We start from the raw sequence: 16,953 nt of genomic DNA, 5'->3' as shown, positions 1-16,953 counted from the left end.
CTATGTTCAACTGTCATATCCTTTTTGAGGACTTCCTTTAGCTCTTCCCTCCACCTCTACTGCCAACCTTAACAGAGCGGAGTTCTCTCCTCTGGCATCCATTGTCGATAGCCCACTCCTGAGTTACAGCAACAACGGCCACCTGACTCCACTCATCTGTTGACCTGTCCATTTCTCCATTAGCCTATGATCTCCTTTAGGGCAAGGTTCATCCTTATCTGATTCATCTTTGTATCTCAGAGCCTAGCCTAATACCAGGCACACAACAGGGATCCAGTGGAGAGAGAGATGGATAGGTGGGTAGGTAAAGACACAAATGTGTGGTTGAACACACAAACTGGCAAAGTTCCAAATGAACTAATAAGTGGACACCTCACTGAGAGACTTAAATGCAGAAGGGTGCCAGGACACAAGAGGAACGGCTGCGAGTTATGAAAATGGGCTCTATGGGGCAAATCAAAAGTCCACTGAAGGCAAATGCATCATAACAAGACTGGCATTTCCTGGAGCTTCCGGGCTGATCAATCACTTTCATATGCATCATTCATTTACTCCTCACAATGACCTGGTGAGGTAATGAGTTACTATTAGCTCAATGCACAAGGAAGCTGAGGCTTGTGGACATCAGCTGAAGTCTCACAGCCAGCGAATGGCAGGCCAGGGCACCAGGGCCTAGGTCTGCCTGCCTCTTCCATCCACATTCTGTCATCACAAGCCTTCTGATCTCCAGCCTTCTGATCTGCCCCAGTGGGACCCTCCCGCGTCTCCGCTCTAGTTGTAGAGGACCCATCAGGCACTTAGAGAGAAATGAGCGGTGTTGTGAACGTTCGACTGTGTCCATGTGGAATACACACACACACAGTTTGCCTGAAAATGACTGATATGATGGAAACTGACAAGTCATCATCCGCTTCAGGCACCAGCGATGACTGGTTAACGTGAATATTGTGTTGATTTCCGCTAGATAGAAGAAGATGTCACTTGTCGTTAATGGGGTGTCACACGTACACTTGCCTAAAGGAAAATGCTCTTTTGGTGATTGTTGTTCTCAATTTTCCCCTCATTTTATAGCCATAAAAAAGAAAAGATTCAGCAGAAAGGATGAATCCATGTAGGGGTAGGATGGAAAGGCATTCTCCTTATTCCTTTCCTTCTTTCATTACCAGAACAACCAAAAGCCAATGAAAATGCTGGTGCGAGTCAGAAGAGGGGGGCCTGGGTTCTAAAAGCAGCCAGGTACTCTGGGCTCCAGATCAGAGCCTCAGAATCCAGCAGTTATAATAGCCAAAGTGCACCCAGTACCACTGGTCTCTTGGACAGCTGTACTTGCCTCTGCTCAACAATGATGATTTGAACATACATGTACAAATAATAACAGATAACATTACTGAGCACTTTACTATGCACTATGGAATGTGCTAGGTAAAGAAGTTACCTCCATGTAAGCCATAAAATCAACCTATGGGACAGATGCAGATCCACAAACCCTGATTTAAGAATTCTGAATCCTCAAAAGCTTTGAAAACCAAAAGATATTTTCGTAAGTTTGGTACAGACTTATTTGGTGCTAAGATTTGAGTTAAAGTGATATATACTGACTAATAGTTTTTTTCTGTCTCCTTTTTACTATTCGTACTTTCTGCTACAAAAATATCAACATGCTTGATTTAAGGGTGCTATCACAGCCTCTGCTGAGGGATGTTATTAATAAATATGGTACATTTACTATATTGCTTTCCTTTAAAAGTTAAATAAATCTAAATCCGAGCACATTTGGCCCCAAGGACTGCAGATAAGAGATTGAGAACCTGTTAAACCCATTATATGGATGAGGAAACAGGCTCAGAAAAGCTAGGAAACTTTCCTGAGGTTACAGAGCTCAAAAGCAGCAGATGAAGGTTTACATCTAGGCAGCCTTGCTCCAGAGCTGGCCCGGTTAATCAGTGGGCTTTGCTACCTTTAACAAATGCCCCTGCTAGCTGGTCTCAGCCCCATCCTCCCAGCGCAGCAGTTCAGTCCCTGTTTGTTCTTGAGCAAGAAGTAAGCATGTGCCTTCTTAGTCGAGGTACAAGGCAATCCCCAGGGTATCAGCATCATAATTACAATGCTTTATTAATATAAATCTCGGGATATAGACCTGTGTTTCAAATCAAGAGTCAAACACAACAATAACATCAGTCTTAGGTAACTACCAGTCAAAGATTCGGATCCAGACTTGCGCTTTTACACTGAGAAGCAAACAAAGACGACTATTAATTGGCTGATGGTCAGCCAGTATCAAATTATCACATTTTCTCACACTACATTGGTTATACAGACCCTGGAGCTAGATAGATTGTGCTGAAATCCTGGGTCAGCCACTTAATAGTTATGCGACCTTGACAAGTTGCATAACCTCTCTGTGCCTCAGTTCCCTTATATTGAACGTGGGGGTAATGCTAGCACCCCCCTCACGAGTCATCATGAGGATTAAATGAGATTGTATTTAAAGCATTTGGAATATAGCAAGTCCAATCTTAGCCTCTGCTCCCAGACAGACAGACAGAGGATTAGGATGGATAAATAGATGCTTTGCTTCACATTTTAACTTCTCTGAAATTGGGGATCTTCTTACTATTGATGTGTGCTTATAATGTTTACATTGTTGTGCTCAGAAAGGTGCAACTTAACTAATGGTGCTTCTTTTTCTTTATTGCATCTTAGATACGTGGTAATATGGTAAAATACTTTGGAGGAACTGGATGCGTTTTTCCCCTGGTCTCCAGAGAAGAAACTGAGACAACAGCAAGTTACAGATTCAAGCTGTGTTCATAATGTGTTTCCACGTGGAGGTCACACTTTCATGTTCACAGGCAGATGAATTCTAACACCAAACACCAGGCTGAATAGGTGCTCCCACTGCAAGAGATAGTGCTATGCACAATTTTTATTTGCATTTCAAAACCCTAACAAATGGCCACAATCAACTACTACAAATTTCTCCTAATTAGTTTTAGTCTGCACTTCTGTCACCTTTAGGAGAGAGCCAAAGACTCTAACCTTCAAAATTATCAGCAATGCATGTCAGAAAGCATTTCAAAGAAGAGTCAAAGTGCGTGTGGAAACTAATTGCTGTATCTGAAAGTGCTGTTTGAAGAGTTTTTCAGTCTTCAGAGAAGCAAGTCCCCACCCCTTGGGAAAACTAGTCTTCAAACTAAAAGTTTCCCCAAATCATATACCTGAGAAAAATGTTAAAACAGACTTACCCACAAAGGCAAAGAAATAAAACTGTAAGAATAAATAAATCAGAAATCAGATGTCTCTCCCCTGTTTAAAATCCTCCAACAGCTTCCTACTTTATTTGGAATAAAACGCAACTCCTTTACCACCGCCTTCTGGGCCTCATGTGGTCTGTCCCCGCCCACTTCTTCCATTTTTTTTTTTTTCATTCTGTGTTCCCCTTCATAAACTGCACCAAACATACCGGTCTTTGTTGTTGTTGTTGTTGTTTGCTTCAAACACATCAAGTATATTCTTGCGTCAACTACTTTGTGCTTGGTATTCCTCCTTCCTAGAAAGATTCCCTAACTATTCCCCAACTCCCCTAACCCAGGGATACCAGGCTCCATTGCACAGGATCGCCAACACTCAAGGTGATTTAGACCCAAGGTAACTTTTTCTGATTCACACAAAAGAACCATATGGGCTAGAGCAGTCTTGCTTACCTACAATGATTCATTCATTTCTAGAACAAATGTTAACTGAGCACCTACTATGAGGTAACCACTATTCTGGGCACTGGGATTATAGCCTTGAACAGACAGACAAGGCCTTTGCTTTTTGGAAGCTCACATACTAGTAGGCTGAGGCACACAATGGATGACAATTTAACAATAAGCGAGTAAGCAAAATACCAGAAAGTACCCAGAGTGCACAGACAACCTAACTTGGTTATATGACAGTGACTGAATGGTAGGTAGTCAAAGAAGGCCTCCTAGAGGTGGTGATACTTATCGTGAAATCTAAATGGCAACAAGGAATCATCATGGAATGCCATGCCTCCCCTCCCCAGATGGGTTTGGGGAGGGGAGGCATGGCATTCCATGCAGGGGAAACCCAAGGTGTGAACTCTCACAAAGGCCCCAAGTAGTGAACAGTCAATTTGTTTTAGAAACGAGAAGTTGGAAAGTAATGGCTAGAGAAGAGAAAGGCAAAGATAAGGCCAGACAGCTGGGAAGGAGCCAGTTGATGTGGGGCTCTTTAAGTCAGAATAAAGAATTTGAAGCTGGGTGTGGTGGCTCATGCCTATAATGCCAACACTTAGGGAGGCCGAGGTGAGCGGGTAACTTGAGGTAAGGAGTTCAAGACCAGCCTGGCCAACATGATGAAACCCCGTCTCTACCAAAAATTAGCTGCTTGTGATGGTGCACATCTGTAGATCCCAGCTACTCAGGAGGCTGAGGCATGAGAATTGCTTGAACCCAGGAGGCGGAGGTTGCAGTGAGTCGAGATCGTAGATCGCGCCCCTGCACTCCAGCCTGGGCAACAGAGTGAGACTCTGTCTCAAAAAGAAAAAAAAAAAAAGAAGAAGAAGAATTTGAGCTTTATTCTAAAGCGAGCTATGAAAATATTTGAGGTTTTAAGCAGGGAGGGCCATGAGCTGGCGTCTATTTTGGAAAGATCACTCTAACTCAGGGTTCTCAAAAATAACTTTCTGCAATGACGTCCTATATCCACATTGTCAGGTGCAGTAGCCACTAGCCATGTGTGGCTACTGAGCACCTAAAATGTGACTGATGTGACCCAGAAACTGGATATTTAATTTTATTCTATTTTAATTAAATAGAATAATTGGCTACTCTATTGATCAGCACACCTTAACAGCTGCATGAAGAATAAACGAAGGGTGTGGGGAAAGAGGAGAGTAGAGGTAGGAAGATTAATCAGGAGGCTACCACAGTGGTCCAGGGGAGAGATGGTAGCTGCAAGCAGAGATGGAGAGAAGAATACCTTTCAGGGTGGAGCCAAGAGTGTGAGCGGGAGAAAGGAAGAATGAGGAATCGTGGATACCACCTAGATTTGTGGTTTCAGAACCAAATGGATGGTGGTGCCACTTTGATCTGGGAAAGAATGAGGAAGAAGTATGTCTTGGGGAGGAAACAAAACCTTGAAAATAACCAGCTCCTCCCCAAGTCTTCATGTGGCAGCTTCCCTCTTAACTTTTGGACCTAAAATGTCAGCTCAAATGTCACCTCCCCAGAGGAACTGTTGCACTCTCCACCCCACCTCTTTATCCTCTGTGTGTGTGTGTGCCTGTGTGTGTGTCATATTGCTCCATTGTTCTCCTCCCTGCAGATTATCTGCAATTATTTAATCATGAATGCATTGCCTCTCTCTTCTCCAAACTGTAAACTCTCTGTGCAGTGACCTCAGCCCCTTTTCCCACAGCGGTCCCACCTACCTGGAACAGTATCTGGCACATAGCATGTACTTAAATATGAATTATTAAACAAACAGGAATAATTACCTTTATCTTGCCAAACAAAACATGGCTAAAGACTCAAAGAGTAGGTTTCTGGTTTGAATTTCAGACAACATAAAATAGAAGACAACGAAGTATGCTCACACACCTGCCCAAATAATTTTTGGGATATAACTGGGAAATAATTAATTGGGATAAATTTTGTTTGGCGTTATTTTGCCAATACTATTCAGAAAACTGAGCATAGTTTCCAGGTAATGAGCCACCTCATCTGACAGATGCAAAAGAGAGATGCTAAATCAGGATGGTGATTCCTAGCACTGCAGTCCCATTTCTCTCCCAGAGTATTTGGGGAGACAGCTGAGAGTGTGTAGAATGAAAGCAGGGTAATCCCAGGCTGCCGTTTTTGAAAGTTCAGAGTGTCCTCTTAGCTGCCGTTTTTGAAAGTTCAGAGTGTCCTTAAGAGCTACTTGCCTTTAGTTAAGCACACCACCATCACCCATCCATAGCCCGCCAACCAGCAGCAGATGCTACCCCAGCTGAACAGGTGTACGTGGCTCAATGCAATGAGAAGGGACTTTGCAATTAAACAGATAATAATTTGAATTCAGTTGTAAGGTCTTGAGAAAATTGCACAGCTTCTCTGGTCACCATTCCCCATCTGAACTTCCCAACAACCAAAACCTCTAGATATTTTCTTGCCAACTACAGCTAAGCCACATCACCCCCAAATTTTAGAGCCCCAGAGTACATCTTCGCATGTACTTGCTTCAGCAAGTTAAGCAGGAGTTTCACTCAACTTTGTCATTATTTTTCCCATTCTCCTCTTCAACTTCACTTTCTCTGTAAACGCATCATACCTCGGCGCACGTGTGCACGCGCTCACACACACACACACACAATCATACAATTCCACACCCACAGACACACACAGAGCTTCTCTGCAGCTTCTTTCACTCTACACTGACTCACAGTCGTGAGAACACATTTCCTTTTCCTCTTCACAGGCTCCTGAAATGAGATCATTTCTGCTAAAAGCAATCACAAGTGCTGGGTGAACAACTGCAGAAAATTAGTACAAGTTCCACCATGGCTAGAGACAGAGAAGAGGAAAAATCTGTTCAATTTTGACCATATTCGCATTACCCACAAAATAAAACATGCTTCTTATTTCTTCCACTTATCCCAGTCCTTAACAAAAATTAAAACAAAAGCTATAAGCTATTTCCACCACTACCCCCAATGGTCATTTTTAATTTGTCATCAGCATTCGTTCCAAATCAGAAATGTACCAGTCACTTCACTTTTTGAGTATGATTTCTCATCAGTACTGCTGCATCATCTCTATTTCCAATGGAAGCTTAAAGACAACGTTTTAAGAAATAACTAGAATGCATTATAGATTTAACCATGAGTCATCACAGACATTCAATAAAAGTATAACTCTGCCTCCCTGAGCCTGACATATAGACATTCTGAACAAGGAAATAATCTGTGGAATATCTGATATAGAGACAAAGGACGAGATTTTAAAAAATCAGATGAAAAAAACTGTTTTCCATTGATTTGAAAATAATTGAAATGAAAAACTATCTAATATCCACTCAATAGAATATCATGCAGCCATTCAAAGCTATTTTTAAAAAGAGTTGTTAATAACATGAAAGAAGTGCATATGCTAGGCCGGGCGCGGTGGCTCACGCTTGTAATCCCAGCACTTTGGGAGGCCGAGGCGGGTGGATCATGAGGTCAGGAGATCGAGACCACGGTGAAACCCCGTCTCTACTAAAAAAAATACAAAAAATTAGCCGGGCGTGGTGGCGGGCACCTGTAGTCCCAGCTACTCGGAGAGGCTGAGGCAGGAGAATGGCGTGAACCCGGGAGGCGGAGCTTGCAGTGAGCCGAGATCGCGCCACTGCACTCCAGCCTGGGCGACAGAGCGAGACTCCGTCTCCAAAAAAAAAAAAAAAAAAAGAAGTGCATATGCTATGGTTACATGGAAAAAAAGGCAAGACACATGATAATATTTACAGCATGATTTCAATTATATGACAATGCACCAACAACCCTAAAAGGAAACACAAAAAAATACCACCGATGGTTATCTTTGGGTAGTCAAAAAATGTATGGATTCTTATTTTTGTAATCTATTTTCTTGTATTTTCTGGACTTGTGGATAGGTACTTTTTTTTATAAAACCTTTCATTTGGCAAATTTTTATATTAAAAAATTATCTAAACTTTGTAAATTTCTTTTATTTTGTGAAAATGTTTTCTGCAAAAGCTTCTGTCTTAAACTGCCTTCATAGTATTGTGACGATGCTTGAGAAAACAAGACAGAATTGTCACTACGCCTATACCCACTCCCAATTTCCAAGCGGGGGCAGCTGAGGTTCCAGCCAACACTACTTTTCTGGAGGCTATAGATGGGTGGGAAATCTGGCAGTCTAGCCGTTATTTAGAAATCCCAAGGCAATCAGCAAAGAAGGCTAAAACATTAAAACCACCATGGCACACGTATGCCTATATAACAAACCTGCATGTTCTGCACATGTATCCCCCTTTTTTGGGGAAGAAATAAAAATTAAATTAAAAATTAAAAAATACTATCAGTCCAACGTACCCCAAAAAAAAAAAAAAAGAGACAGAAAGTCTTAGATAGAGTCATGAAGCACTCGATCTTATCACATGCATTCTCTCCTCCTTTACACATGAAATCCCTGCAAGGCAGCGTTATCATGCCCATTTGACAGATAAGAAAATGAATGTATATAGAGAGGAGGGACCTTGCTCAAGGTCACAAATCAGTCTCCTGTCAACATCTGGAAGCAAATCCATGTCTGTGATGCTAATGATCAAGATCTTTGCATTATACCACATGGCAGCTTTCATCTGGACCACAATGATTGAGAAAACTATATCAGATACAGGGAGCCCTGCATATCATCATCATCAGGAAAGACCTGCACTGGGCTTCCTGCTGAAGGATACCTAACTGTATAAGTTTAATGAACACAGTCAACCAAATTCCCAAGCAAAGACTTGGCACCAACCCAAATGTCCAACAACAATAGACTGGATTAAGAAAATGTGGTACATATACACCATAGAATACTATGCAGCCATAAAAAATGATGAGTTCATGTCCTTTGTAGGGACATGGATGAAACTGGAAACCATCATTCTCAGCAAACTATCGCAAGGACAAAAAACCAAATACCGCATGTTCTCACTCATAGGTGGGAATTGAACAATGAGAACACATGGACACAGGAAGGGGAACATCACACTCCGGGGACTGTTGTGGGGTGGGGGGAGCGGGGAGAGATAGCATTAGGAGATATACCTAATGTTAAATGACGAGTTAATGGGTGCAGCACACCAAATGGCACATGTATACATATGTAACAAACCTGCACATTGTGCACATGTACCCTAAAACTTAAAGTATAATCATAATAATTTAAAAAAAAAATTGTTAATACTTTGTTTCATTTTCTTCCATTTATTTATGTTTACATATAATTTAAATAAAATCAGTACTAGATTGTATATAAAGGCCAGTTTGCTAATGTTTAAACTAAAAATAGTGTGACTTTTGACAGGGCATTTAGTATTACTTGTAATTCTCATTTTTTACATCTGCAGATAATTATATCAAATGAAAGCCACATAATTATTTTAGCTACTCTCTACTGCTGAACATTTAAAATTGTTTTCCTCAGTTTTTCTATCTCAATCTTGTGATAAAGTCCTTTTATATTAACTTTTATGTGCATCTCTAATTGTTTCCGTAAACTAAGAAATTAGTGGGAATGGAATTATAACCGTCCTCCCTTATCCACAGGAACTATGTTCCAAGATCTCCAGTGGATGCCTGGCATGTTGGATAGTACCCAACCTTATACATACTATGTTTTGTCGTAAACATACTTATTAATACATATGTTAAAGTTTGATTAATAAATTAGACACAGTAAGAGATTAATAACTAATAATAAAGTAGAATAATTATAATGATATTCTGTAATCAAAGTATGTGAATGTGATCTTTCTCTTTATCTCTCTTTCTCAAAGTATCTTAATGTTCTGTACCCACCTATTTTCAGACCACAGGTGAATTCGGGTAACTGAAACCACAGAAAGCAAAACTGAGAAAAGTGAGAGAATACAGGGTCAAAAAGTATGCCCATTTTAAGGTTCTAAACTGCTCTCCAGAAAGACTGCAAGAATTTATTTCCTCTAGATGAACACACCACTTTATTGCCACCAATACTGTCAGGGACATTTGATCCAGAGCAACTCCATCTTGAGTAGTGGCTGGGTAAAATGAGGCTGAGACCTACTGGCCTGCATTCCCAGATGGTTAAGGCAGTCTAAGTTACAGGATAAGATAGGAGGTCGGCACAAGATACAGGTCATAAAGACCATCCTGATAAAACAGGCTGCAGTAAAGAAGCCCGCTAAATCCCACCAAAACAAAGATGGCCATGAGAGTGACCTCTGGTCATCCTCACTGCTACACACCCACCAGCGCCACGACAGTTTACAAATGCCTTGGCAATGTCACCAAGTTACCCTATATGGTCTAAAACGGGAAGGCATTAATAATCTATCCCTTGTTCAGCATATCATCAAGAAATAACCATAAAAATGAGCAACCAGCAGCCCTTCGGCTGCTCTATGGAGTAGCCGTTCTTTTATTCCCTCAGTTTCCTAACAAACTTGCTTTCCCTTTACTCTAGGAACTCACCCTGAATTCTTCCTTGCACGAGATCAAAGAACCCTCTCTTGGAGTCTGGACTGGGACCCCTTTCCTGAAATAATACTATTGTTTAAATTGTTGTCAATATAAATCGAGAAAAATGGTACCTTTATTCTTTTTAAATTTATATTTCAGCAACTAAAAGGAAAGCTAATTTTTTTCAGATTTTTATTGACTATGGCAATTTTTCTTGCATGAGTTGTAAGAAAAACAACTCATTTTTCTGTCAAGACACCGTTTTGTTGCTTCTTAGTGTTCTTTATATATTAAGGATAGTTAGCCATTGTGAATCATATTTGTTGTAAATATTTCCCTCAAGTTGTTCTTTAACTTTTTTGTAATTGTATTTTTACTTGCAAGTGTTTATGAATTTTACACAACTAACTCCATTATCCTTTCTCATCATTTGTTTCTTGGTTTTTACACTTGGAAAGCCCTTGTTCCCCCTAAAATCAAATACACATCACCTATATTTTTGTAGACTTTGTTCTTTCTACTGCACACTGTGCTGATTCTCATTTCATACAGGTGAAATGTCAAACAACTGAAATATCCTTAAGGTTTGGAAAAAAAAAAGGAGAAGTAAATCTATCTGAGAGGACACATTCACTGGCAGATAAATTATGGATGATCCTGCCCCCTTTGTAATCTCAGGGATGACAACTCCAGTGTGCATCAAAAACTCTTAGAAAAATTCTAAATCCCCTTATCCTAGGTCTCCAGTCTGGGCCTTATGGGAACCCTAAAGCTGTGATTCTCCCCAGGGAGTATTAAACTTTGGTCTAAAGGTTAATAACTGTAGAATCAGGTAGGTTTTGTCCCAAAATCTCAAATCACCCAGGTATTCCCAGAACGTCTACCCTGTGTCCATCCCCAAATCTCAGCCAGAGAACCCAGGGAGCACACAGGCATGCCTGGAGGGTTCTTTCTGAGATTCCAGAAGCTGAGGAGCATGCAAGTATGCTGGCCGGGAAGGGGGGGTGGTGGGGGGTCTTACTGAGAGAAGGCAATTAAAATTCACATCACAAAAGGAATGAGGCTTTTTTTATCCTAAACTGCAAAACGTGGTGTGGTTAATCAGAGCAATTATAAATGGTAACATCATTATTCAAGCTTCTATTTCCAAACGAAGTCATTTAAATGAATACATTTTCTGCCTTGGAGCAGTAGCTGCCAGTGAGCCTTTAAAAAGAAAAGAAAAGAGAAAAAGAAAAAAGAGAAAACCGGATGAAGCCGCTGGTGCAAAACCTTGGAAAATAGGGTAGAAAGAACTCAGCATTGGGAATTGGGAGCCTGGGGTACAAACACAGATCCAACATGGTCTCATTCTGTGACCTTGGGCAAGACCTCAGTTCCCACCTGTGCAACGGGGAAATAGATGAACTTGTATTCATGACCCCTTCTTGCTCTGACATTGTGAATCTAGATTTTTACCACTAAAGGTCTAATTTTTCTACATGTTGCATCTGCAATTTTATAGAATTTATCAATGTGTTAAATACATTCTCTTATTCAAATTCGAAGACAAATTCTTCAGAAGCTGCCTAAGCTGTCTCTAAATGGTGACAGACTTGCCCCCCAGCTCCCCCCCACTGCAGGCTGTATTGTGTGTGCTCTTGAAGGAAGGAGCATGTGAGTGTTGAAATCAGATGGTCCTGGGGGACAAATCTCAGCTCTGACCAAGAGAGCTTGACATTCCTTCCCCTTGGTTTGACTAAAGTTTTAGACAGGCTTCTTCCTGATAAGCTCCTCATCTCCCTTTTGTTAGAGCATCTACTTTAGAAAACTTGTAACTACAAATTCTTTCTCTGCTCCTTTAAAAAAAATTTGCTGGTCTCTTACTAGTTTTACAACCCAAGTAATGTCTTTCTCAAGGACCTGGGAAGCAACCATTTGAAATGTGAGCGCTGAAGGAGAGAGCGTCCCTATCTCCCAGTCTGCGGAAGATTGGGAGCCCAACTTCAGTGTGCCTTGCTCCAACTTTTTAACCTCTCCTATCATGAAGATATGAGAAAATTTACTTTTCCTTAGCAAACACAGATGGCCTGAGAATTCCAGCTCTTAAGAATTCTTCGTCCCTTTGTTTCAGGAGAGTTAAGTCCTGTCTCTCCCTGATTACAGTGGTCTTGAATAATATCTTCCTTGCCTGATTAAATTTGTCGGGTGCAATTTTTACTTAGGCAGTTCCAACTGTGTAAATGTACCTCCTTCAACTTCCTTGAACTTCAGGGTCCCCATCCATGAAAAGCAAACAACAGAAAAAGTCCTTCTTTTAAGGAGTGAATGGTATATTTCAGGGAATAAATCTGAACATGCATGTAATCAACTGCACAGAGAAGGTGGGAGATTGTCTGCAATATCTACTTCCCTGTAACCACACCCTTGGGTTATCCCTTCCCACGCTGACTGTGGGCCTGGCCATGTGAGTTGCTTTGGCCAATAAGGCGTCAACAAACATGCTGCAAGCAGAGGTTTGAAGAAGTACTTGTGCATTGGGCTTGCCCTCTTGTTGCATTCGGAAGCCTGAGAGCATCACAGGGATGAACCTGAGCTAGCCTGCTGGGTGGGAACCCACATGGAGAACCAAGGCACTCCAGAGGGCAGCCTGCTGAACTCCAGAGATGTGAGCAGGGCATTTGAGACACATGAGAGAACCCAGCAGAAACTAAACAAGCTGGCCAGAGAAGAATAACCACCTACTGGACACACACGATTGTACACAAAATAAAACGGCTATTGTATAAGCCATTAAGTTGTGAGACCATTTGTTACACAGCAAAAACTGACACTAGCAGGCACTGCATTTGTGTTCATTTTCTTTTTCCCTTTTCTACTGGATGGCTTTGGGTGTTGGCTAGGAAGGCTGAGCACTAGCAAAACAGTCACCAACCCAATCAGAAAAGGCAATGCTCTCTTTATGGGGTGCTCTTTTCAGCGCCTTCCAGCCCCAGAGGCCACAATTAGACTGAGGGAAGAAGACACAGGTGGGAAGATGCCAATAAGGCCCTAAACTCATTTGAAAAGACATGTGGGTTTCCTAACAAGCTCATATAGCATCACCAATATGTGGGTTTCCTGATTTTGGCTCAGGCACCCTTGGGAAAGTTTCACGCATTCCTGGAAGTACTGAAAGACCTTCTTTAGGTTGACAAAGAGATGTCATCCATGAGTTTCTGCCTACACTTAACACCAAATTTTCAAATGTACTCAGCATCATTATGCTGCCGGCACAGGGCTGGGTGGTGGAGAGAGAGAGCCGTGACTAAGAAGCCATCCATCTGTCCTCACGGAGCTCACTGTGCATGTGGGAGGTAGACCTTAATAGAGTAAATAAACAAGTAACATAATTATGTCATGTGATAAAGATTATGCAAGAAATACACACAGAGCTTGGCAGAGCGTGACTGAGCACGGGACCATGAACACCCACTCAGCAAGGAGGGACGGGAAGGCCTCTCTGAGGAGGTGAGATGTGAAATGAGATCTAGGATATAAAAAAAGCCAACCATTAGGAAAAAAAAAAAATCTGGCAAAGAGAACTGTGTGAAGGCCCTGAGGCAGCAAGGAGCTTCTAGAAGTCAGAAGGTGACCAGTGTAGATGGATCAAAAGGGGAGAAGCAGTGGGAGATGAGGCCATGGAGGTGAGCAGGGCCAGCTCTGTCCACTCGGCTTCCCCAGCCAAGGACCTGGTTGCCTCCCAGGTCATTGATGAGCAGCCTCCATCCCTCTGCTCCTCTCCCACACCTGCCCTCCTGAGGCTCAGCTCCAGGGTGCCATCGCTGCTCTTACAACACGGAGAGCAGAGGTTGAGGATCTGATGACTGCAGGCACGATTCCTCTGTGCCAGGCACTGCGTGAACTTTCTGCCCAACTTCTTATAATCTATCCAGGTAGATATAATCACAACCTCTCACATACCTTACAGGCATTAGACGATCTTTCCAAGGTCACACGGCCAGCCAGGGTCAGCAAACAGCTGCCAGTGCTGGGATTTGGGCAGCAACCTGTCTACACAGGCTCAGACTCCAGGCTGGCTCCGGTGGTTCCTTCGGTGCTATAGTCACTTCCCTGCTGGGGGCTTTGTCTCTTCTGCTCTTGTTATTTCAAGCTCTCCCATCCTTTGTGTGCACATCCTTTGTGTGTCTCTTCATGGAGCCCAAAAAGAGACCCTTAAACATCTCTCCTTACATTTCACTAGGTTAAATTTAGGCCACTTTGTAGCCTGTCACAGCCATGCTGGGTGCTAAAATGCCCTACAACTCCAAGGTTGGAAATAACAATGAAAATGAGTTGAGAAGGGAGACCCAGTGTTGGCTGAGTGATTTTTCTCTGTCAGTCACAGAGCTAAGCACTCCACATCCTCCTGCTGTTTAATCCCTTAATCAACCCCAGGAGGCTGAGCAACTTCCCAAGGTCACAGAGACACCAAGGCAGAGCCACAGTGGGAGTCCAGGCACCACCAGGCTGTTCTGCCTCCCAAGTGAAGTCCCCCTGGATGCCACATCCATTATCAGAGGGACATCTCCAAGCTGGGCACATGACACTAGCACAGAAGGTGTCTTGCAGGTCCTGGGCTCCTCCTGGGATCTGAGGATCCTGAGACAAGTGTAGTCCACAGGGAGGTGTGGCCAGAGGCCCTGCCCACAACCCACTAGAAATGAGAGAAGATGGTTTCACACACCTTGGAGATATTGCCCAGAGCTTCCCCTTCCACTTCCACCCCACTGTCGTGCTTCTTTCCAGTTTCCTGCCTCACTTCTGGCAACCTAATGTTTTGTGTCTAGGCCTTATTCCATTTTCCCTTTTTAACATAGGTTGTACTTCCCTGGGCACGCTGGCCCCATCTCCATCTCCCATGGGTCCCGATTTGCCCTTCTCCACCACCAACACACATTCTTCTAATCAGACAACTCCACTTTGGTCCCAGCCCCCCAGCCTGGAGCTAACTGGTCAGGTCTACCATGCCCATTTGAGTTTTATCTGTAGGATACAACCATGTTTGCTCACAATCACATGCATGCAAATATGGACAGGTGTACTCAACTGCACCAAAACATACAATAAGCATGCATTTATCCACATGTGCACAAGCACACAGCTCCCCATATATAAGCAGGTATGTTCATATATGAATACACATGTATGTACAAACATGACTGTATATGCAGGCTCGCAGACACATACATACATGCACACTTCCTCAATTCACAAAGAAGTAACTAATCAAATGCCACAAGTCATTCACAAACCACGAGAAGACTGGAATTGACAGACCATATAAAGAGACAGACAGAAAAAGTCCTGAACATGCCAGTTAAAAAGGCTCTGCTATTGTCTATCACACAGAAGCTTGTAAAAAGACCGCATTATCTCTGACACAAATACAGCTCTCCTCTTTCTGTAGAAGGATTCCAATAAAGATAAGCGCTTTCTCATTATTCTAATGTGGAACAAAAACAATCTCCCGTTTCAAAATCAGCACACACAAGTAAAAGCTCCTTAGTTAACACTCTAGCTCCCCACCCTATGATGCTCAGCTCACCCCACTGTCACGCAGCAAATTTTCTTGAGCACCTACTATGGGCTGTCATGCATGTTTTATTATTTAGTTCTCACAATAACTTCCAAGGTAGGAATCATTGCTTTTATTTTTACAGAAAAGTAAATAGGCTCAGAGAAGTTCTTTAACTTAACCAAGTCATATAGGTAGTAGAAGAAGAGCCTAGGCTCTTGTCTGACACCCAAGTCCATTCTCCTTGTATGATGCCAATCACAAGAACAAAGAGTTCAAGAAAGACTCAAGACCTAGGAATCAGCAACAGTTAAAGGAATGAATGCATAGCATGTGGTAAGCAGAGCCAGTAAGTGCTAACAACAGAGGCTGACCAGGTGGCTTAGGAAGTTTCAGGTGGCCTAAAGGGTGAATGTACTGGTAGAAGACAGTGGGGTAAGACAGCAGGCAATTCAGGAAGAAAGAATGAGGAATAACCAGACATGAAGATTGAGTGAATATGACCCAACTGAGAGCTAGAGCAGGAGAGATCTTGAAAGAATGGAACGGAAGTTGCAATGGGGGTCAGGACTTTGAAGAGCAGGTTCAAGAGCCTGGATGCCATTACTTCGACATTTTTAGGATTCGGCAACTCCATGCCAGGCTCTGTACTAGAAAGTGGGAATACCACCAGGTGTGGTGGCTCACACCTGTAATCCCAGCACTTTGGGAGGCCGAGGTGTATGGATCACGAGGTCAGGAGGTCGAGACCAGCCTGACCAACATGGTGAAACTCCATCTCTACTAAAAATACAAAACTTAGCTGGGCCTAGTGGCTCATGCCTGTAACCCCAGCTACTCGGGAGGCTGAGACAGGAGAATCACTTGAACCCAGAAGGCAGAGGTTGCAGGAGCCAAGATCACACCATTGCACTCCAGCCTGGGCAACAGAGTGAGACTCTGTCTCTAAATAAATAAATAAATAAATAAAGTGGGGATACAGCGGCCAACAGAACAGAACAGAACCCAACAGAACCAAGAACCAAGAACCCTGCTCTTGCAGAGCTTACTCTGTTGTGGCAGGGGTGGGAAATGGATAAAAAACAATGCACTTTCTTAAAAATACAGACTTTTTAAAATTATATAGAATGAAGGTGGTAAATACTACAGAGAAGAAAACCTAAAAGTAGATCAGAGGTAAAGGGGAGGGGCCATAATTGTAAATAGAATGGTCAGA

General features: G+C 42.6%; 1 protein-coding gene and 1 long non-coding RNA gene across 5 annotated transcripts in view; one reads left to right on the top strand and one right to left on the bottom strand.

Annotated features, from left to right (window-relative positions):
- Nucleotides 1–16,953, bottom strand: part of PTPRT (protein tyrosine phosphatase receptor type T) — a 1,129,549-nt gene that overhangs the window by 899,875 nt on the left and 212,721 nt on the right. The window lies entirely within an intron of this gene.
- Nucleotides 624–3,367, top strand: LOC105740675. The gene is made up of 2 exons (XR_001116737.1): nt 624–1,540; nt 2,704–3,367. It is a non-coding gene; the product is annotated as an uncharacterized LOC105740675 (long non-coding RNA).

Source organism: Nomascus leucogenys, chromosome 13, assembly GCF_006542625.1.
Source record: "Nomascus leucogenys isolate Asia chromosome 13, Asia_NLE_v1, whole genome shotgun sequence".
NCBI lineage: Eukaryota > Metazoa > Chordata > Mammalia > Primates > Hylobatidae > Nomascus > Nomascus leucogenys.
The sequence above is the reverse complement of the archived record's forward strand: the minus strand, read 5'-3'. Positions and strand labels throughout refer to the sequence as shown.